At 32.1% G+C, this 24,159-nt stretch overlaps 1 protein-coding gene across 1 annotated transcript in view; it reads left to right on the top strand.

Annotated features, from left to right (window-relative positions):
- Positions 1–8,770: 8,770 nt before the first annotated feature.
- Positions 8,771–24,159, top strand: part of LOC130443129 (homeotic protein antennapedia-like) — a 442,038-nt gene continuing 426,649 nt past the window's right edge. Inside the window, exon 1 of the mRNA XM_056777609.1 lies at positions 8,771–9,030. The gene's annotated coding sequence lies outside the window, so the exon portion shown is untranslated. The remainder of the gene's footprint in view (positions 9,031–24,159) is intronic.

The following is a 24,159-nucleotide window of genomic DNA, read 5'->3' as shown; positions in this document are numbered from 1 at the left end:
GGAAATCATTTGAAATTTACCCTATACTTCTCAAGACAATGCATGTTTATTCTGTAGTTTTCTATAATTCATTGATCTGACATATCAATATAATAATATTTTTTTCACATATTTTCGTTGTAAAATTAAATTCGGTCTGTTAATAATAGAGATATAGCAAAATACGCAATAGTTTTTCAATGTTTTCTGAAAAAAGCATCAATTTTAGTTGCAACCAAATTTGAACATAATTTTTTCCCAATTGAATTTATGTAAATAACAGCTCTGTTAGCTGTCTTTTTCCTTAGTGAAGTCAAGCAGGTAACAGGTAAGTAAAAGTATGATTGTCTAAAAGCTGAACATTTTTTATTCTCAGACAATTCTAAATTGTCATACGACTAATTGGAGTTGGTCACTAATGGGATAATATAAAAATTATCAAGTTGCTTCGTTATGTACGACTGTCAAATTATCTATTCTAAGTACCTCAAAAGGATCAGTATTTGTAATGTTGGTTGGGCTTGCATATTAAATATAAAAAGAAGGTTTCGATTTTTATTTACAAGAAACTAAATTTGAATTTAATAATAAAGACCAAAGAATATATATATATATATATATATATATATATATATATAACTGAATTTTTGCCAGTGAAAAGAGAAAGCCTTATTATTTGGTACAATTTTCCGATGACAATAGAATGGAAAGTAAAAAATAACATGAGAACTTTGTTCCCACAAAACATGCATCTGTCATATTTTCTTAATTTGTACGAAATCACTTTCCAACAAGCTATTTCTAAGGAAAGTAATCGAAGCCAGATAAGGCAATACTCGTAAATCGTAACAGAGTTCAGAAAATCACCATAATATTTACTATAGATAAGATTTTCCCTTTTTGATAAATGAGCAGTACAGATTAAAATTTTGAAACCGGGGCATGACCTTATTGACTGAAAAAACGATTTATACTTTTAGCACATTTCTTGGATGGAGTCGATTGTCCAAATGTATTTGTGTTTCTACATCGTACCCAAATTGTATCTAGTGCGACATATCGACGGATAAATTCACTTTAATGTGGTAGATAACATCAGGAAAATGGCGCACACTAACAATATAGAAAAAACTGCATACCGAAAGTGTTTTCAACCTCTGAGAATTCACTCATTCGTCAACGCGTCCGTATAATGTTTGAAAAATTATGTAACATTGGACTTTTTTGTGCATTTACCACAATTGCATGAGAAATATGAATATTATTTGTGATAAATTAGCACTTTTCACCACATTATTGCACTAAAACTTTTTATTAATTTTTTAAAAAGCAGGCGTTCATAATAAAGCTTTTTAACGTTTTATTTTGTCAGAATAACTATTTAGAAACCAATACGCCCAGTGAATATTGTTTCTACTATTATTTGTTCCAGTAATTATTGTGCTTGTTAAAAATCATTCTCTTTTTCTCAATCATCAAATGTTTATCTTTTAATGGTTCCAAGCTCAATTACATAATTATGAAAAATGTGGGCATAGTTCTTATTACGTAAGAAGTAACATTTCTTCTGCGTCTCACAATTCCATTCCCTTGCATTACTAACATACCGACCTTGATGTCCACTTAATACGGTATTAATGGTCAATTAAAAATTTCATTACGAGCTATACTTTTTTGGTAGTAAGTAGGTGTTAAAATGACATCCACTTCAGTCACACTATGTACATTTTACATGATCTATCCGTGACCGGCCGGCAACTCATACAAATCTAGTAATTTAACTTCATAAATTAAACAAACTTCGTTCTGAGGTTGATTTGTTCAATTAGTTGTAATTGAATTTTTCAAGCCTATTACTGTCGGAATTATTCACGAAACTATTATACGAGGGGGTCGAATATTGTTTGCTTATTTATATCCATATCAATAGACCCCTGTTCACATTGGATACTTTTACATTATAACAGAATTATATCTTGAGCATACAAATGAAAATCGTTTCAAATAAATTAAACGAGATGAGTCTCGCGTTTAATTTTGCTTTCGAGAGTCAATCAGTGCAATTATCACAAAAAAAATAATGCAGTAGTTACCACTAGCCAAAACGATCCTGCTAGAATTTGGTCCGCATCAAATTACAACCCAGTCGTTCATGTGATATTTGGGAAATGCTTGCTGTCCATCTTAGCTTCATAATTGTCGGTTGTAAACATAATCTTGCGACCATTTGACGAAATTTAACTTTCAAATAATGAATAATTAACTTCTGATTCATACAAGCAAAATAAAGTTCTGATCCTGAATATTATTCAGGGAAAAATGTTTTATTATGAATCTTAAAAAGGTACTTTATTGGAGATTTGAATTGATTGTAAGTCAAATATGAGAAAAATTTCAGGACTATTTACGTCTGATAAAATATACGAGAGTCGTTTTTTTTCAACCTACGATTGCTCCCTCCAAGTAAGAATTGAGAAGTGTGATTTATTTTGTACAGGCTGAAGGCTATGGTGTTGCAAAATCCATCGAAGAATGAGTGTGTATAGAGAAAACTTCATGAGCAATGATGTTCTGCGTGAATGGTGTCGAAAGCTTAAAGATTGCCCTAATACATGTTGAAGGGGGCCAAGGGCGCAAATCTTTCGTTACAGATGACCTGTTTCAACGAGTTGAGAGAATGGTTTAAGAAAACCACAGATTCACCATTACTGCTCTATCTATGGAATTTATAGAAGTTTCAAGGTCTTTTTGTACTCTATTGTTAATGACTGGCTGCAAAGCTAGTCCTCAGATATGACAAATGTCTAAACTTCTTCGGTGATTATGTCGAAAAGTGTACCAATCTTTTGGAAATAAAATTATTGTTTTTATGAACTTGTCGGAGGTTGAAAGAAAAAAAAACCTAATATAATAATGAGGAATGCAGGTAGAGAAATGGTATTTTATCGGGTGCATTAGTGTTATCATTTAAACAAATAATAAAATTACTCAGCTAATTACAAACAGAACATAACTGCTTGATGATTTGAGGTTTGTTTGTGGTTTTCCTCATAAATTTCTACCTAATGTACAAGACATATTTTTTATGTAAGTACCGTTTTGCGATTCCGCTGCCGCAACCCCAAGGTCGGCGTTCTGCACATGCGGGCTGGTTACCTACATCTCTTGTCTACGCACTGATGCCATTACAGTCTGATTCTTCATTGTGTACGTTGTTTCCTGAGATTTTTAGGTGCCTCCGACAATTGTCCCGCCGATTGTGAAGTACGGACAGTTATACGATTTCTTAGTACTAAAGGCGTAAAACCGATCGATATTCATCGTGAGATCTGTGAAATTTACGAATAAAACATTATAAGTGATCATCACCCAAAAAAGTGAAGTTTAGCAAACAATTTCTGCCCGGAAAATCATGTGCACAGTTTTTTTGGACAGAAAAGGAGTATTGCTAGTGGAGTTTCGGCCTCGTAATGGGACAATCAATGAAACGTCTTATTGTGGGACATTGAACAATCTGCGTCGTGCAATCCAGAACAAAAGACGTGGCAAGTTGAGTAAGGGTATCGTTTTGCTGCATGACAATTCCCGTCCACATGTGGCAAATCGGATCAAAGATTTTATCAAATTTTTTCTGTGGGAAACTCTAGATCATCCTCCCTACAGCCCTGATCTGGTGCCCAGCGACTACCATTTGTTCCTGCACTTAAAGAAATACCTCATCAGGTCAGCATCTTTAAGACGATAACGAAGTCAAAACAGTTGTGATACAATGGTTAACAAGTCAGGCGGTAGAATTTCATTAGTGCCACGTTATGACAAGTGCCTCAATATTCACGGAAATTATGTAGAAAAGTAGATGAAAGTACAGGCTTTCATATAAAAATAAAACTGTTGCGATATCTTTGCACTTCTTTTTTTAATTCCAAAACGGTACTTACTTAAAAAATATGCCTCGTACAATTAGTTATTGTTATGGACAATGCGTTATACCATTCGAGACAGAAGGTGAAAAAACAGGTTGATATAATAAATATTATGGTTTCTAAAAGCTTAGATATACCTTAAAACAGTTGATTGATTTTTTTACTGGTCAGAAAACATTATGTAATATATAATTTTTGTGTCATTTAATTCTTTCCTTGCTACTTTACTGATCCAATCCTATAGATTATAAAAATATCAAATCAATTCTTATAAATATAATTGGGCATATTGTGTATGTAATATTACTAAAGAACGAATATTTAGTATTTCGGAACATATCATCTACAGTTGTTGATTTTTTTAGATAAAGATGTACAGTTTCTTTCTTCCTCTACGAAACACTCACTTCATTTTTCTAGTTTTTCGTTTACCTATACATTCACAACAATTATTAACTCTACCTAGGATAAAAAGGAGTAAAAGGAAGGAAGAAATTGTTCCAGAAGTCTGTTGTGTGAAACGGAATAAAACATATATATATATAATGTTAAAAAAGTAGCTGTTAATACAGATCTCTTTGATTTCTTAATGGTGCAACAGCGATGAATTCATAAATATTTCTTCATGTGTTTATTCAAATTGAATCTTATTTTTTAAAGAAATCTCTGATATCTATAATAATTGATGAGAATTAAAATGAGAGTGAAGCAATACCATCGTACCACATACGTGAATGGTTGCTCAAGAATCATACAACGAAGCATATTTTTTTTTGTTTTTTCTCTTACTTTCTTCAATCCACTCATAACAAACTTCACCTAATCTAGCACGGCCCAAGGAAAGAAGGAAGTCACTACTGTTATCAGAATCAATACATTGAGAGTCTATGGTCATTGACATCCTTCCTCCGCCAAAGGGTGCGGTATATTTCCGGACTGCTGCTCATCGTTAGCTAAGAAATAACCAAAGGAGGTGACAATTTTTCGTCCTGCTGCATCCAACAACATACTTTAGAAAGGATTTATTGATCTCAATCAAATTAAAATTGATATAAAACAGGAAATTCGTCTAATACTTTATCTCCATCCTCTATTTTTATGTCTCTAATGGGACCTTTACTCTTCAGCCTCACTCTTCCAGCTCCATCATCTTGTTACGCATCTTCTTCGGAACATGTCCAAAATATGTAAGGACATCCAAAAGCCAAGGGAGCCATCCATAAAATACGTCAGATGAATTTTAGGACCCCTTCCCCGTCCTTGCTACAGGTTGTTTCATAATATCTGTCCAGATAAGACGTCACCCAATTTTAAAATTGTTGTTTCTATTAAATAATGTAATAGAATCAACATAAAGTCTAATATTTGAGATAAACAAAAAGACAAACGACTTTCTAGTTTTCTAGTTTCAGATTCACATCTAAATTTCGTGTTTTAGTTTTAACAGATTACGTCACAATACTTTTGACCTCCCCTGGCCCTTGTCACAAATTCTCACATTTCAGTGATATTCACTCTCCCCATCAACGTGTGACAATATATGGATGAATCCTAGTTACAATATTTTGCTTAAATCGCCTGCAAGTGCCATTGCCATTGTTGCCAATGTTATTGCCAATTTAATTTTTATCCTACTATCAGTATCCTTAAGAGATTCACCACATTCAATAATAAATAATCATAAAATTTCACTATCACATTTTATATCTCCACCACTGAAGTCATAAAGTCACCGGAGGTAGCAAGTGCGAACATGCGATGCAACTGTCGAGCGGCACATACGTTTGACCAAGAGATTGAGATATTTGCGATTCAAAAGAACTAAAAAATATTGCTCCACTTTTTTTTAACAGAATTAATGATTGTGGGTTTTCATTCATGCTTGGTTGGAGTAGGTAGCGTTGAAATTTATGGTTTCAACTTTATTTATTTACTTACTTTTTACGGGTTTAATTTTGTGTTCTATTATTTATAGGGTGCGCTTAGATCAAAAGGTGGGTAAAGAGGATAATTTCGTTTTAAACTCAACATTAACTATTTTTTGAAATTAATTATAATGATTGATCGGAATAGGTGATGAGACTATAGTATTGTCATCACATCACTCGGGTGGTAAATTGAGAAATTTCATTTTTTATTTCAAAATGAATATAAACAAAATAATAAGGAAGCTCGATAATAATAATTTATGTACTTCTAAAATAGTCACACAATAAAATATGATATACATAGCAATAAATTCACATAGACTAGGATGATGTAGGGTATTTTATTGTGTGTTGACTATTCCCTCAATTATTTCTGTTCGAGCTGCAATTGAAAATAAACACGCCGAAACAACCGAATTAATTCTCAATGACCTTACAAAATTAGAAATGCAACAGTCATATCGTACGATTGGTTCAAATAAATGTAAAGTAGATGTAGTAGATCAAAGAATATAGTCAAGTATTTTACAAAAAAAAATTTACTTTGTTAATATTCGTCTTTGGTAATTGGAACTTTACAGTTGGTTCCTTTGGAGCGAACTTTAATGGTAGTAATCCAATACTATGGGTTACTAGTTCGACATTGATAACGCTGAATTTTTGTCAATGGGTCATTGCAAGAAATCTAATATACCTATATCATCAGATACAATTTTGGCAATGGAAACCAGAAATGCATGAAGACGATCAATTCCATATACATATACCTATGCAGGAATAAGATTTTTTGTTTGTCATCAGTCAGACGACTCAGAACAAATTTGGCAGTCGTCTCATTTTCGAATCTTCTCTATCGCAAGGACCAGTACGAGACTTCAAGTTCTTGAGTAAGTTTTCAAAGAAAAATCGTTTATTTAGAACGAAGCTTTCCAATTTTTCAAATTTACTATTTTTGAAGTTGTTCCTCGTCTTAAGCTATTTTCCACTTTTAAATCGTACCTACCATTTTAAAATCGTCACTTCATTATCATCATGCACAGATATCAGTTCGAACCAAACTTAACATAAATGTTTTTTCAATTTTCATGTTCCGCTATCTCATTATGGTAGCAGACTGGTAAAACGTCTTATTTCAACAAATGCGGATAAGGGACATTCCAGTATAAATGTTTCCAGCATAAGTAAATCGTTTCCTTCTATGGTACTTCAACCTGCTGCGTGCCTTGACCTCCCAGATCAGCGATGGGGAAACTTTTTTCTTCGCGTGCCAATTTTTTCCAACAAAATATATGGCGGACCAAGTTGAGACATTACATTATTTACTAAAATAAAAATATTGTCATAATTTTTCTGAAATACTAATTTATTGTGCAATATTAAGAAATAACATTTTTAATAACATTTAATTAATTGAACTTTAATTAGCTGCAAAGTAGAAGGTTGAGGAGCGCTGTTCTTTGTGGAAACATGTGACATGTCGAACCGTTTTTGTTTCTGCATGATTTCATCATAATTCGGCTCAATATGTGATGCTGAAATTTTTAACAAAGAAAAAAAGGAGGTCATCTGAAATCCTTTCAAGTACGAAGAATTTTTTCGTTATAGAAAACGTTTGTTCGCACAAATAGCTTGTACCAAACATTAGCCATTATTTTCTGGGCGTGGGAAACTATATTTGGGTATTGTGTCCGAGATAAGGACTTATAAAATTCCAATTTGCTGGTGTTCAAAAATAGTTGCCTCAAATAGGTAATGCGTTCGACGACAGTCGGACTTACGGGTTTTGTTCCCGACGTGTACTGCCTTTACTGCCAATTCATGATAAAAAGAAAATTGTACTTAACTCTTGTTTGCTGGTTGCGGGCCGGATTTTAACGCTTTGCGGGCCAGAGATGGCCCGCGGGCCGTAGTTTCCCCATACCTGTCCCAGATGTTACTATCTAATAATGCTCTTTTACAGTTGCGTATCCTAAGAAGACTAATTGCGTTTTGTGCGACTAATTCCTTCTATCTTCTCTGAGGTCTTCCAATTGGCCTACATCCTTAAAAATTGATTTCAAGTACTTTTCTCGGCATTTTCTGTTCATCCATTCGCACTACATGACCATCGCAGTCTTTGTACTCTGACAAATTCCGTGATCTGAAGTTCCTTGTAGGTATTTTTGATATTTCATTATTATATCTAGCTCTCATTTCTCAATATTTTTCTTTCAAAAGGATTTGTCTAGATCATAGCAGCAGTTTATAGTACTTACCTTATTTGCCTATTAACCTATTCTTTACTTTGTATTATCCTTTCTATCCTTGGAGAGGTGTACACCCAAGCGTGAGTAATTGCTGTTATAAAAATTTATTAGCTGTATACTTTCATCACACCACGTAAATAAATTCAATCCATATTTTTTCAAAATCAAGTCGTAACAGTGGCTCTTCTGATAACTCATCATTCCGTTGGAACCTCGTAGTATTCGTAGTATCAATTTTGAGGAAACTTAAAGAAAAATTTTATACCTCAATTATTTGAATAAAATAAAATATTTTATGCTCCTCGTAAATATATATTCATTCTATAAACTTTTCAAAAGTTTCACTTGATTCGACCATGTGATTTTAAGTTGGCGCCGAAACACGCGATTGGGAGTTGACCACAGTCACATGGCCTAGTTACGTCATCGTAGCTCAGGCGACGCGTGTCGGAGCGAGAAAGTTAACCTCATAAATCGGGTGCGAACGAGAGAGACGTACATAAAGCATGGTTAGCGGGGAGCGTCAACCATTATCTTGCGTCCCCGTGCGTCTGTTCCGCTTCAACATCGCTAACTGCTTTACGAGAGCGAGAGAAATGACAAAAGTGGTCCGCCCATAAACAGATCCGAGCCCCTTTACTCCTCAGGCCGATCGGGCGGAGCAGTCGAAGAGCTCGTAAACCATTTCTCTAACACTTAACTCACGTATAGCATAGGACAAGTTTGTGTCTCGCGCCTCTATACCGAACTATCAAATGCTATTTCAATAATAACTAACAAAATAGAAAATACGATTCAATATAGTTGTTTCCAAGAACCAGTCACGTGTTACGAGTTTAATTGTTTTATTTTTTTTAATTAAATCTCATTGTAGTGACCGATGGACTTCTTGTTCCGGGCTTCTTCCGGGTCCTTCTGTTAGGTATCCGGCGGACCAACAGCGGAATTCAAAAGGTCAGTGCCTGTTTAATTACTTCCCACTATTAATCTCCTCCCTCCATCAGACAAAATTTATGACCCAATAAATCCAATATTATTTCATGTTTATGCTATTAAATGCTAATTTTATTTATTGAACCATGGCATCCTAATTGAATTAATGTATGTAGTAGGGGCATCATCGACAATTTTATATAATAAACACAAACATTGAACAGGCAATCTAAATAAAACCTAACCTCAACTTATCATGCTTATTATTCAAATAACCTCAAATGTTATTTTTGAATAATAACTGATGGAATTGGGAAGTCTAAAATGGTTGTTTCAAATTTCGCGGTTCATCACTGTTATCTATACAGATAGAAACTTAAAATTGTACATTGTAAACATAAATAGCTCGTGTATATTGAAGTTCAAGTTATATTTCACATTTTCATGTTACTAAGTGCCTGAATCGCTACTTAAATTGTATAAGTTTAGAATATGTTAACCTGACTTTTGTTTTAATACATATATTTATGATTCTAGTTACACGATATTTGTCTATTTTTTATTATTAATATATTATTATCATTGAATCGTAACAGTTTCACTAATACAAAAAAATCAGTTTTCAATCCTCAATATGTGCAATTTATTAAAGTGGGTACACTCAAATATTTATTTTGCTATTACTCAAGAACAAGAATACCATGATTAATATAATTAAATTAAATTGTGTTTATCGTAATTTATCTTCATTATACTTCTCCTTTATACACTATAATCTTCTCATAGCTCACTTAATAAAAGGTGTGGGGTATCTAAATATGTATGTCCTGGAAGCAGGTGCAAATATCTCAAATGCAATATCTAACCACTTTGAGACAATTTGTATTAAGAAAAAAATTATTAACAAGAATTTGTCGTCGTTTAATAATGTTTATTTCAAACAAAAGATTAATAACGTGACTAAAAATATGAGGGTACCTACACAGTATTTGTCTTGTACTGCATTCTATTCGATAATTAAGTATAATAAGGCTTCACCTGTTTCAACTGAAACAACGTATTTTATGTAACAAATTTACATCTAAAATCACATACGAAAATGAAACCATAAGTACGTTTAAAGAAACGTCATTTGCCGTCGGCAAGCGCTTTTATTTCGGGCGATTAGGTACATTTATACGTATAGAAAGTAAGTAGACTAATTCAATTGGGTTATATTTTAAATGATAATCTATTAACTATTTCATACGAGTTTACTTAGTGTTACTAGAAATCGCTATAAAACTAATTCTTAAAAGACTGAACAACAAACGTACGTAACAGTCTGCATCGTGTTAAAACCTCTCTAAAGCGATATAAAGGCTCTTATAGTCGTGATTTTTAAAAAGATTTCTATAATTTATTGCTGAGATCGCTTTCATCTATCTCCACACTTTTTATTAACCAAAATTGTTTCCATTCTAGGATATATTGTAATCCTTTTTTCCGTCTCTATTAAAACTAGATGTCATCTATATATTCATATAACATACACCTGTTAATATCATTAGACACTACTCACAGTATATTTATTATAATTTATTACGAAACATATCACAGTTGAAAGAATTTTATAAAGGATGGGAAGTGGAAAAACGTTTTGAAATCTTTTCATCTAAATCTTTATTACATTTTAGTACAATCACCGCGTAAAACTTCAAATACTTATATCACAAAATGTAAAGAAGAATATCCTGAGAAATTAACTTATAGTTGTTCTATGGCAATCATTAAAAGGAAATACATACATAAAAAATATGAATTAAAAACCAAATTTGAACAATTGCAAAATTTCTTTTAGATATTCAGGTTATATAATACATCCAATTAAATAAGCCGTTTTTTCTCGATAAGGAGTCATTATCAATCTCACAGCAATTATTTTGATTTCATTGTTCACCTTTATAACATATCTAGTTTCCTAAATTTCTCTTCCTCTACTATAAAATGTCTTCCAGTGTTATGCCAGTTGTCTGGAGAAATTACAAATCTAACGAGTATCCTGAATCGTGAACATGAAGTTAAAGTATACTTTAACATTTATGTTTTCTTCTGGTGAATAATAATATTGTTTTAATCATCATATATTTGGTTACGGTCAAAGAGCTCTTGTTTTCACGTTTAGATTTTCTCTCCTCCAATATAATCTCCCATCTCTTTTAAAAACTTCTAACACCAGCTAAACTGAAATTTTTTTCGGAAAGATTCAAGTGAAATTCATGTTTATATTAAAGTTTTGTACAATTTGTTTTTTTCATTGTAACATATCTATCTGTAGATTTTCTCCCAGTTGACGTTTTACGTGCCACTTCCATTCTTTCGTTGCTTAAAAAGAACAGGTATTAATAGTTCCTTCTCCTACTCAAGTCATATATGACAACGACAATAAATTATACACTAAAGTTTTCCTATACATGGTTAAATTGCAATTAAATTCCACAGAAGTATGAAACATAATTTTGTACCAAATTCAATTAATCAATATTACTTTTTACTGCCTATTGTTACAAAAAAATTGTGCATGTTACAATCACAAGACTATATCAACAGAAATTTAAATCTTAACTTAGTTTACAATCCGCACAATCCTTGCATATTCTCTAACTAAGTATTAAGATTACCTAGTTTATATTATTGTTATTAAAACTAGAAAACTTTTGTCAAAAATTGAAATGGTTTTTTAATAATTCTGGACCGATAACCAAACATTCTATTTTGAAACCGATAATATTACACATCTTGTTTTAGAAATTTCCTATGACTAATATATGATGTCCAGCATCAATAGTTTTTGCAGTTGCTGTTTTCAATTACGTATGCATAACGCTCATTCTTCGGCTTTTGACATAAAAAGTTTGGTAAAAGCGTTTTCGAAATACTCTTCATTATTTGTCAAAAAAAAAAATTCGTAACGAACGGAAAAATGAAAATCACATGAAGTGATATTTGGAGACTATGCATATTGTTCACTTTCCAATTTAGGTAGTTTTTCCTCCGTAATTCTTGCAGTATACGGTCGGGCGTTGGCGTATGGTCTTTTTTCCACTTTTCACTTTGATTTTAACAGATTGGTCAGTAAGTTCATAATAAAAATCCACAAAATACAACATCACCTTTTAAGCATGCAAGCAAGTAATCAGCATTATCCTTGTTTTTTCCTCCATTGAAAACTTGTTTTTAACAAGGCAATCGGTTTTAGCAAGAAAAAGAACTGTAGATTGTGATGCTTTGATTATGGTTGTAAATTTACTCTTCAAACTTTTGAACATACCAAGTACCCGTAATAGATTTGAAAAAGTTTAATGTGAACAATTTAGAGCTGATACAACCTCTTGTTACGTTAATTGAGGATTTCTAGCTTGAACAGGCAGATATACTTTCTGACCAAAATTAGACACACTGGCTCTTGTACTATCGTCATTAAAAAATTTCTCTTTGATAATTTTCTTAAACCAACGATGGTATTTCCTTTCTTTCTCCTTCCACAAACTGGACCCAAAGCACCAGGAATATTTCACAGCCTCATTTGCTTCGGCACCAGAAGCTCATAAAGCATGCAATGTCGAATGTGCTCTTCATCTACCATGTTATACCGGTACTTTCGTACAGTAAAACAATTCGAAAAAAATCTTAGTTTAACATTGCTAGTTAATTAGTTTTTGTCACACGTTTGTAGGTTATGTTAATTAAGTTAGCGTCGGGCAGAATTGAAACTAATACTAGAAAACAACATTTCTAGAATTATTCTATTTTAATCTGTTTTGACTTCTGTTATTATAATTTTTATTTAGACTTATACGAAGGCTACTACTCAAGTTTTGAGATATGTGATGTGAATATCTCAAATCTGACCTTACCATCATATGACTTTCGACGTGGATTAAACCAATAGCAGTGTGCCGATCAACTCGATTCAACTTTTGGTGATAAACCACTATCTTGGACTACCGTGTTTCGCTAGTTTTCCTCATACAATCGTTGTCGCACGGTAAAGGAGGAGTTTCGTGAAGGTCGTCTAAAATCACCTGTGGTACCAGAAAACATCGATGCTGTACATAAACTGAGATCGTCATGTGACATACCGAGGCATACGTGGGCATTAGTTTCACTCGCATGCATTCAATATTGCATGAACTTTTGGCTGTCAAGAAGATTTGTTCGCGTTGAATGCCGCAGGATTGGACAATCGCTCAAAAGAAAAGCTCGTAGCTATTCGTACAAAGAAAATGTCGCCAGCGTTCCATTAGAGCAACGTAGAACAGTTAATTCTTAATGGTACATCAGCATTTGTTTGCCAAAAGAGAAAATCAGGAAACCAATTACCGACGAACAAATCAAGCAAGTTCTCACACATAAGTTCAAACAAAAACATGTTCTAACAGTCAAAACATCGATGGGTTATCCGCAGTACAGTTCTTGTTTGGTATCCAATGATTTATTCTTCTTCCCGTAGATCAAAAGTAAATTGAGCCAACGTTTTCCTACACCTGAAGAAACGGTTTATGAGTTCAAATCACATGATTTGGCGGTGCTCCAATCAGAAAGGCTTTGACAATTGATTCAAACGCATACAAAAATGTATTAATCTTAAGAGAGAATATTTTGAAAAACAATAAAGCCATGAATATTTGTTTTTATTTGTCTGTCTCAAAACTTAAGTAGCAACGCTCGTATCATTATCTATAAGTTCCATAGTTGTTCTCATAATTCAACATATATAAAAAATTTCCATTTAAAAAGCAACGTTTCGACTATCACTGTATTGTAGCAACAACTTTCAATTACTTAGCTTATTTAGAGAGCCTCATTGTGTCAATTTCTTTCATGTGCATGTTATAGGTGTTCACAAATCAAATATTTTAATACAAAAAAAATTTGTGAAGACACGTTGGATATTAAACTACATTTTTTTGTGACTGAATATTTGCTAACATCTGGAACTGAACAATATTCCGTTTAAATTTGAAAAGAGAAGACAACTAATGGTGAAAAGCTTCAATTAATCTGTTTTTCGGTATTTATGTATCAAATCTATTTCTGCTTCTCTTAGTCCTTAATTTTCTATAATACCCTAGATATTACCTGTTAGAAATATATATATATATATATATATATATATATATATATATCCAAGATGCTTATTCCTTTTCGGAGGCCAGTTAGGAATGATTCAATTATTGTTAATCTTGTTGTTTTGTTTCCAAAATCGTCTTTGACTTCTTTGACTTTGTTGTTTTTGTAAATTGGAATAATGTATATTTTTCACTCTTTCGAATGTCACTATTGTAGCTCACTTCAATGGCCTTTCACCCATCTGTCGTATTTTAATAGCTATATGAAGAGCTGATAAAAATGATATATAATCAAATAAATTGAAATAATTTTTTTTATACCAGGCCTTAAATTGTAGGCGCACAAATTGATTTATTTTGACTATATATTTTGTGAGAAATCAGCTCCACATTCTATTCTCACTTATTTACAAGTTATTACATGTTTTTGCAGCGTTTCCTTTTATTTCTGTTCTTCATCTCTTCTCGACTTTTCAAAACTGCTATATCTGCCTATATTATCTACTTCTTGATCTTCCCTCAAAGTTCATGCATACTCGTTGCTCATTATTTTCAATTTTCACAGGTCCATGGATTTTACCAAATTATTTTTCTTTCATATAATCTTAGTTGTTGTATGAAGACATTCCTAACAATAATATATTGATGTTGCTAACCGAAACGAAATTAATTAGACATTAAATTTTTTTAAACATTTTATAAAATGTAATTTGGGTATTTCAATTGATGAACTTTTTAACATATTGACTTCTAGATAAGAATATTTCGTACTAAGGTATGATATATACTGAGTTGCATTACGTAAAATCTGCGCATATTCTCAATTCCTTATTTCGGCCAAAATAAAATTTCGATTTTGTTTGTGTTTTAAAAGCGAGATCGATAAAGTGTCATGAAAATTACAAACGACACTATAAAGAATACTTTATACGTGGAATTATTTGATGAAATAGTATTTTGAAAATTATAATTATTTAGTAATTATGTGTTAGATGATATCCCAGTAAAAATTAATTTGAATTGTATCGGTTCATTAGCGATCTTGTTTTAAGAAAATCATTATTCATAACTTATTGTATTATCAGTAATTTACCAATGAGGGAACAGTTTCTCAATGTTTAGTTCAAATAACAGATTTCATCCAGAGAAGTGCAAAGTAGCTTGCTTATATGAAGTCATATTTCATGGTGCTTATTCCAGTTAGAATCATAGAATGAAATAAAGTAGGACAACCTTTTTTTTCTTGAGGTGTACGAGTGTTTTAGTGATCATCGCTATTCAACTTGCACACCGTATCCATGTCTGTGGCATATTACCGTGTAAGCAGTCGATTCTTTGTCGGTAAGTAACTCCAGCAAAGTCGATTAAGAGAAAAAAGATTCCCACGAACAGTTAAAATATTATAGATATATATGATATAGATTCACTTTTACATTTACATTTCTGTTTATTTTATTAAATTTCAAAATAAGTAAGTTGCTTTACCGTACTCGGTAAAAGCTTTGATTTACTATTGTAGTTAAAGTATATCAGTCCAACTATTTTTTGGAACTAGAAATTTTTCCTCTTTAACATGCTGGTCGTGTTACTAGGTTACGAATTTGTAATGTAAATGTGATAGTTCTTCGCGTAAAAATTCATAGTATTTCAACAAAGCAATTACTCTTTGATCTTAAATGTGTTATTTTATACAATGAAACGTGTATCAAATTAAATACACTGTGGTCAAAAAGACGTGAATTGTTAAACGTTATAACTTTAAATTCTCCTCAGAAAGTTATATTCGGCGTCAGTTATAGTATATAAATAACTGGTACTCAGATGGGGTGAACAATTGATATTAAATTGGACGCCACCAGCTTTTTAACGAACGACGTTAACAATTAATAAAAAAAGGCGGAAAAGCTGGAAATAACTCATGAAATAAATTAAAAATAAAAATTGAACAATCTAAATCTATCCCCGAATACGATTATCCAAATTAATATTTATTGCTAAGAACAATAAAAAAGCAACAAATAAATTTATTGAGAAAAATAATAAACACAACGAACAACAGCAGTTATAAATTAAAATCAAGTCAGATTTATTTATATATTGAAGATATGGCTGGGATATATATCCGAGATGGTTGCAGCCCTCAACTGGATTCCGATGATATGTTGGAGTGAGTTGAATTTGTAGTCTGGTGGTCGAAGCTCCCAACCTGGCAGCTGTAGAATTGTGGGGAAAAAATAAAAAGAGAAAGGAAATGGAAACAGAGATGGAAATTATTGAAGAAGGAATGAGTGGGAAAAACATTTAAAAAAACTGAATTTATATTTTTTTATAATATAAGCAAACAGGAATCTGTTCTATTCTATTCGTTCTGTTCCCGAAATATGGAAATTATCATACCAAATTTGCTTAAAACAAAAGGAAATCCACAAAGATAACTGGAATTTTTGTGAGCACAATGATAAAGAAAAAAAAAAGGAAAAACTCACCAGCGAATATAAAGAATAAAATCACCACAAATTTACTAAAATTTACTTTGATTTGAAATATAAATAGGTGAGGAAGAATTCGAATCAATTTCCAGATTTTATTTAATTTTTCGAATGTAGTGGGATGTCGTGGGCCTCCAAACATGAACAAAGTAATATTTGAAATCGTAACATTTTTGATATCATATTTGTTGTTTTATTTCATTTCTTCAGCTTCTCCATCTACATCGTCAGAAATTCTGTATAACTGCAGCTGCAGAAGTAGGAACTAAAATAAATCCCTCCAAACTCAACTAGTTTAGTATAGAAAAAATGAATTTTTATTCAAATTTGAGAACTATGATCAATATAACCATTTGTTTTCTGAATTTGCCAAAAATGTTCAGGTGACGACACAAGAGATTCGATCATAGAGGGATAGAAGCTGTTCACTACGAAAAATTTAATTTGATATATTAAACAATTTTTAATGAGGCGTGGTTTGTAATTCATCATTAAATGGATAGATCTTTCCTCAAATGATGTATAACCTTCGAAACATTATCATTACTCGTTTTTACTAACTTACGTACCAAGGGTAGCTAATTTATTAAATCTAAAAACAAGTGGTGATTAAGTTTTTATAATTTTTTCATCTAATAAGTTTTCATCTAACCAATGAAAACCACAATTGAAGCATACCTCAACGAAAACATTTGGAATAGAAAGCTATAAAAGAAACAATAACCACAGAATCCTCTTGATAAGGTTTTACATAAGCCGAAGCTTAAAAATTGTGGCGATATTAGTAATAAAAATAGTATCTAGAGATATTTAATGAAAAAAAATGCTATCTTCTAAATCATTTCTGCATATGAAGAATCATTATCACTGTTAAGAGAAGTGTTTACGAATATTAGAACGCTTTAGAGAACTACGTATTAGATTCTCCAAAAAGTACATTTGCCTTTCAACAATACTCAATAGTTAGTACCAACTATCTCCAATATAAATATATTTATTAGGAAACAGTAATTATTACTATTTTCTTTATTTGCGGTAGGTGGTTACTGAGTTGGAATTTTTGGAATCGTTGGTGACATTCATACTGAAGACACTGTTTACACTACCACTACACCAACACTCACAATTACACTGTGCCTTTCAATAACCAAGTTATCATTTTCAGAGACCGTAAAAACAGTTTTTACAGTTCACCTTCAGTATTTGAAGACGATACCTTGGTTATCGAAATGCGCGTAAGACAGTGTAATTGTGATTTTTGGTGTTGTGGTAGTGTGAACAGTGTGTTCAGTAGGTCGTATCTACCACTAAGGTACTTAGCGACAAGATTATAAGTGAGTTAGAGGCTTTTTAATAGTTTAATATCATTTAAATATTTCGAAAGATTTTGCTTTCCACTAAACTTTTTTTAATTTGTCTTGAAAATGAGAAAGATTCGAAACAAACAAAAATTGATCGTTTTTGTTGACTCTAAAATATATGAATATTATAAAAATTATTTTATGTGTCAACTGAAAACAGCAAAGAAACCTTACTAATTTCAACCAAATTCTATGCCAATAATCTTAAATACGTAATCGTAATCAGGTTAAATTGTTTGAGCCGTTTTTGAATTATAATGAAGAAGCGATATCGAAATTTGACACCATATTTAAAGTAAGTAATGCACAAAATTATTGAAACGTACAATGTTTATTATTATGGCTCCTTTATTGGAAGAGAAAAGGTAGAAATTCTAATGATAGTAGCTTACAGGATTACTTTGAAGTCGCCTTATTTAAGAAAACACATATTGAAAGACCTCCAATTACTAGAAGCACAGTAAGCAGAGTTGTTTCAAAGTTTCATGAAGTTTGAGGGATGACTCAAAAACTGGGAGACTAGAAATAAGACACGATGCAAAGCTGAATAGTTTGCTGTCATTAGCAGACTACACGCGACTACAACAGAAATTACCTCGCAACAAAATATTTTTCACTCGTTTGTAGTGAGGTTAATAAAAGAGAAAAAGTTCAAACACTGTTTTGGGATTAATCGGACAGATTTAACAGCAAAGCAGTATTTGGATCATCTTTGTATGGAAGTGCTTTTGGATCTAATCATGGCATTTCCGGATCCAAATAATAGGGAAAAAAAAGTTTCTGGATTCTCATTTTGAAAGAAGATAGACTGGAAAACATGAATCTTTCCTGTGGGAGCATTTAAAAAGGATAACCCCGCAGATTATCAAGAACTGTAAGAAATAGCTTTGGTTTAATAGACTGTTAATTTCATTCAACGCTTGAATTATTTATTATAATGCAGAAAACAAGCGTTATCAAATAATGTGGAAAACCTAGATTCGTATTTAAAAAAATACTGATAACGATTGAAAATTTATTTTTTCATTTATGTCTGAAGACGCGAAATATTATAACCATTTTCACCATGTATATTCCAAAATAAGGTAGGTTCATTTATATCGATTAATTTTGGTCTATATATTTGGTTGACTTGGAGTATGCAAAGACCTTCCATAGACACGTATTTATAAAACATTTGTTAGACTTAAGAAATAATGGAATAAATCTGATTTGTTTCTGGAATTTTAACATTTTAACAAAAAATGTATCGGACGACGTGGGTAGAAATTAACTGTTACACATCTGTGTACAAGTTGCAAAAGAATACATTTTGAGGCTCGTTTCTTTACCGACAATAGTTTTTTCGAGGTCAAAAATTGGTATATTATTTGAGAAGATATAAGGATTTCTAAGAATATGGAAATAGTACCGATTGACCTTCTTAAAAAATGAAAAAAGGACATTCTCGATTCATATTTTAAAATTTTTGTCATCTACCTGCTGTAACATGAGTTATGTATTCACATTGTTTGTCATTAGGAGCGCTTCAGAACCCCCAAAGAAGATATACTTTTTAACGACCGATAGTTTAATCAGTATGTATAAAAGTAAGCACATTACACCGATTTGGTAGCGGCTAACAAATAATACATGCTAATATTAATTAACTGCTATATAAAACTATCGGTATATGAAAGGTTTGTAGGGACTCCAGCTATGTTGCAAAATTTCTCAGTTTAGTTATGTAGCGATCCAAGACATTTATATTTATTGAGAAACTTCTGTATACATGAAACGTGTAAACGCTTTAATACCGTACGTAAAAATTTTACATATATAGCTGCGTTCCGTTCACAACTCCTTTTATGTCATCATCGCTATTCTTTCTCTCAAACATATCCTCAATAATTAAAAATAATGCTACATTTTAACGCCATACAAGAATTCTAAATATATATAATCAGTGATTTTTTAAGAACTATAGGATTTTATTTTGATAAAAACTACACAAAATTTGAAAAAATTGATGAAATCTTTATTGGAATCGATAGAACAATCAGTATAATTGAATGTTTGAAGATAATTTCATGTAAATGTTGGCCGCGGCTGTGCTTTAGATAGCCCATGCCCAAGGTCCAATTTTGGCACATTCTCTCCGATATATCGGCTGGTATTACACGAATAAATTCTTCAATATTGGTTTCCAGTGCATCGATCGTTGCTGGTTTATCCCTGTAGATATTAGCCTTAACATGCACCTACAAGAAATAGTCCAAATGCGTTAAATCACACGATCTATGCAGCCAATTGACGGGCCCCAAACGTGAGATGAACTGTTCACCGAAGGCGGCTCTCAATTTTGCCATTGTTTCGCGTGCCGTGTGGTATGTCTTTTCAAAACTACATGTCAGGCATGTCCAATTCTTCCATTCTGAGTAAAAAAATCGTCAAACATCAAACGGTAGCGCTCTCCATTCATAGTAACGTTCCGGCCTTCGTTGCTTTTGAAGAAGCACGGCCCGATGATGCCATCAGCTCATAATCCACGCCAAACAATGATTTTTTCGGGATGCATTGGTGCAACGTTTCTGGATGGTCTTTATTTCAGATGCGGCAATTTTGCTTGTTGACGTATCCATTCAACCAGAAATGAACTTCGTCGCTGAACACAATTTTTCGATAAAAAAGTAGATCTCTCTCCAACTTTGCCTATTCACTAAATGTTAGACGTTGTGGGAGATTCAATTCTTGCATCAGCAAGGTAAGGTTTTACATCCAAATCCTTTTGGCGGCGTATCGAAATTTCATGATCATCAGAAACACTGGCGGATACAGCCGCAATATTTTCTTCGCTCCTCACTGTACGTTTGTGTGTTAGTAGTTTAATATCCAATAGTGTAAACTGGGTTCGAAATTTAGTCACAAGCTTCCGAATAGCTCCCTCAGTAGGCCGACCAAAGTGCTCATAGACGGAACAAGAATTTTTATATTAAAATTCAATAATTTGTTCGTTCGTAAGTCGATTGGTGATTAAATATAGAAAAAACTGAACAAGTTTGACAATGACACAAGACAAGATTCACGCGTGATTTGTCCAAAACAGTGTCGCCAAAAAGATACCAGCAAAAAAATCACTCTTTATTTATTATAAAGATATATAAAATACAATGTTAGAAGATAAGTGAGGCCACTACTGGAGTGGAAGTGAAGATTCGTCGTTAGAGGATAAATGATTGTTAACAACTTTAACACATATTTAAGTATTTTCAGTTTATTTTCAAGACAGTCCCAACCTAACCAAGTTTGCGTTTTCGATCACGATTCTGTTATCCTCATTACCTCCAATAAAAGGTCTTGAGTGGTTCAGAATCTTAATACAGATAGATGTAGATTGTTTGGGAAGTTGTTTTGGCTATTCAGCCACTCTGCACGTATACCTAGAAGATATTTTGTACAAGACTCAACAACTCATTATTCTGCTTCCAAAATACTTAGCCTCCTCCCATAATAGACTATTTTTCTGGGTTCTTCCACTTCCCACTTCTCAAGATGTGTTAGAATTACACCTTCAAGATACTTATGACTTTTATTAAAATGGGCAGGTATAGGTAACACCAATTATAAGCGTTCAAGGCACTTACTTACAGTCCATCTTCATGGTCTATTCACGATGTAATAAACTGATAGGGTAGTTGATTCCTGCAAAAATCTTTTTTTGCTAAATTGATTATTCAATATGGGATAGAATATCTAGCTACCAATTGATACCACTAAATAAAAAATTAGATAACCCAATATGTAAATACTACAGAGCAATATGCATATTATACTTATCGATTTAACAGCTGCATTCGAAGCAATAGAAATAAAAATGTTATGGGATATTATAAGGAAAATAGGAATCAGTAAAAACATAGCAGAGCTAATAAAATCAATGTAAGTAAGAGGAAAAGTTCCAATAGACGGAGAACGTCGACGAAGTTAAGATTTAGAGGTTTAGGATAGACAAAAACAAGGAGAGTGATAGTCCGAGGTGATACAAACAATAGAAGAATGTGAAATTTTTTGACAATGATCGATTTGGTTTGAAATTTTCAGAAGAATCTTCATAAAAAATATGTTTTTCTTTGATCAAATTTGAAAAGTTTATAGAAAATGATTGATTAGGAAACTCAGTTTCAATTTATTTTCCTCATATTTTCGCTATAATCAGGATACCACACCATACATTATTAGACCAATAATCCAGAAGAGGAATTAGAATGGCGGGCCAGACGTAGTGCATATAGAGTATCATTAAACGAAATTTGGAATTTCTCACATTCCACCAAAAAAAACCATACATTCAACCTAGTAAGCACCGAAAAAATCATGGGTAGAATAAATGTTGACAAATAACTAGATTAAGAATCTACAAGAGTCAAATTAAAATATGTTTTGATATTATTATGATTTTATATCTTATGGTGAATTACTTTTGTCAAATGAATCACTAATTGTTTCACTGTGACTACATTAATAGTATTACTGAATAGGGAATAAGGAAAGTGTGCATGCTTGTTGCATCACTGCTTTATATGTACCTAAACTTTATCAATCATTAATTGTTTTTTACTTATTTGGAAAAAACGTCAAATGGAATACCTAAATAAATATGTTCACTATCATCTCAATAACTGAGTGGTTAAAAATTAATAAATGAACGTACATACTTCTTGAAAAAATGAACTACAGATACTATTTTTTCATAGCTTTTAAACAAAACATTCCCGGACAACAATACATCCGTCAATCGAAATCTTTCTCGTTTGAAGCCCCATTTACAGCATAACTAATATTCATAAATAAAAAGCCAAACCATTGTTAAAAGTTTTTATCTATTAGTCCTTTATATCATATGTAATTTAGCCAATGATTCATATCGTTTTAACCTGTGAATTCGACGATATATCTATATCTATAGCCGATTTTAATCGTAATTATTTGAAAGCTGCATGTGTTATGCAAATTTGGCATAAAGGCAAAAAAATTCTAATATGGTATATAGGTAGATATGCCTTTTCCGGCTTCAGATTAAGTCTCCATGTTTTCTGTGATGGATGTTACTTGATATGACGATACTGTTCCTCTAAAATATTTCTATTTAATCTATTCAGTTTCTTATATTATTTGGTTTTCACTACTTTTAATACTATTGTTTGCATTTCCATCTTTTCTAAGCAGTCCCATATCGCCTCTCTATTTGCATACATTATCTAAAATCACGCTTAGATGAATTACATTTAAAATATATCACCAGGTATATTTATAGTGTTATACATCAAACTGACAGATATAAATTAATTAATTATTCTTATTAGTACTATATTATCTAATAAACAATGTTAAACCTGAAACTATTTTTAAAAATAGTTAATTATATAGTAATGCCACCGGGCTAATCAAACCCTGTGAATTCGCCTTTTTTTGGCTTGACTACTTTTTGGTATTAACTTTACGACACTACTGTTTGACGCTTATGACGTTCTCTGTCTTTTTCTAACTCGCTGAACGTCTGTCACGACTTGGCTGAGGTCGTAGAGATTAACTTTATGTGACGTGGTGTATTACACACTTCCAGTGGATTTTATGAGGGATAAATGCAGACTATTACTTCAACGCTGTTATTTTATGAGATCTAGATATTGCACTGATTTCTTAACGACCTGCCACCTGTTTGTATTCAATGGGGTTAGAACTTAATAGTTATATGAGTGCACACTTTATTGTTTTACAGCACAATTACTCAGAAAAATTATGAATGTTTTTTTTCAATATTCCGTATTATGACGAATATAATTTGTGGCGAATTCATAGGAAGAGAAATTTGCATGAAAATACATAGGTAGTTTTTACTTTGGTAAAACTGGAAAATTGTATTATCTTCACAATATCAATTCAAATAAATGTTTACGCCGAATTTCAAGGATTTCACTAGATTCTAATATTCTGTAAAAAATTGATGGATCCATCTTTATATACAGGCTTCAAATTGAAATTCAACAGGGGTGATATTGTTCAGTATTTTTTTAAGTGTTATTATACCCACCAATATACAACCTTTTGTGTTTTACTGGGCTTTTAATTAATTGGAAAGTTCTATATGTTCCATAAGGTTTACTAAACCATTTGCATTTTTCTTGGAATTAAATGCAATAAAATAATTTC

Source organism: Diorhabda sublineata, chromosome 4 (assembly GCF_026230105.1).
Source record: "Diorhabda sublineata isolate icDioSubl1.1 chromosome 4, icDioSubl1.1, whole genome shotgun sequence".
Lineage (NCBI taxonomy): Eukaryota > Metazoa > Arthropoda > Insecta > Coleoptera > Chrysomelidae > Diorhabda > Diorhabda sublineata.
This window is presented reverse-complemented; position numbering and strand designations above follow the sequence as displayed.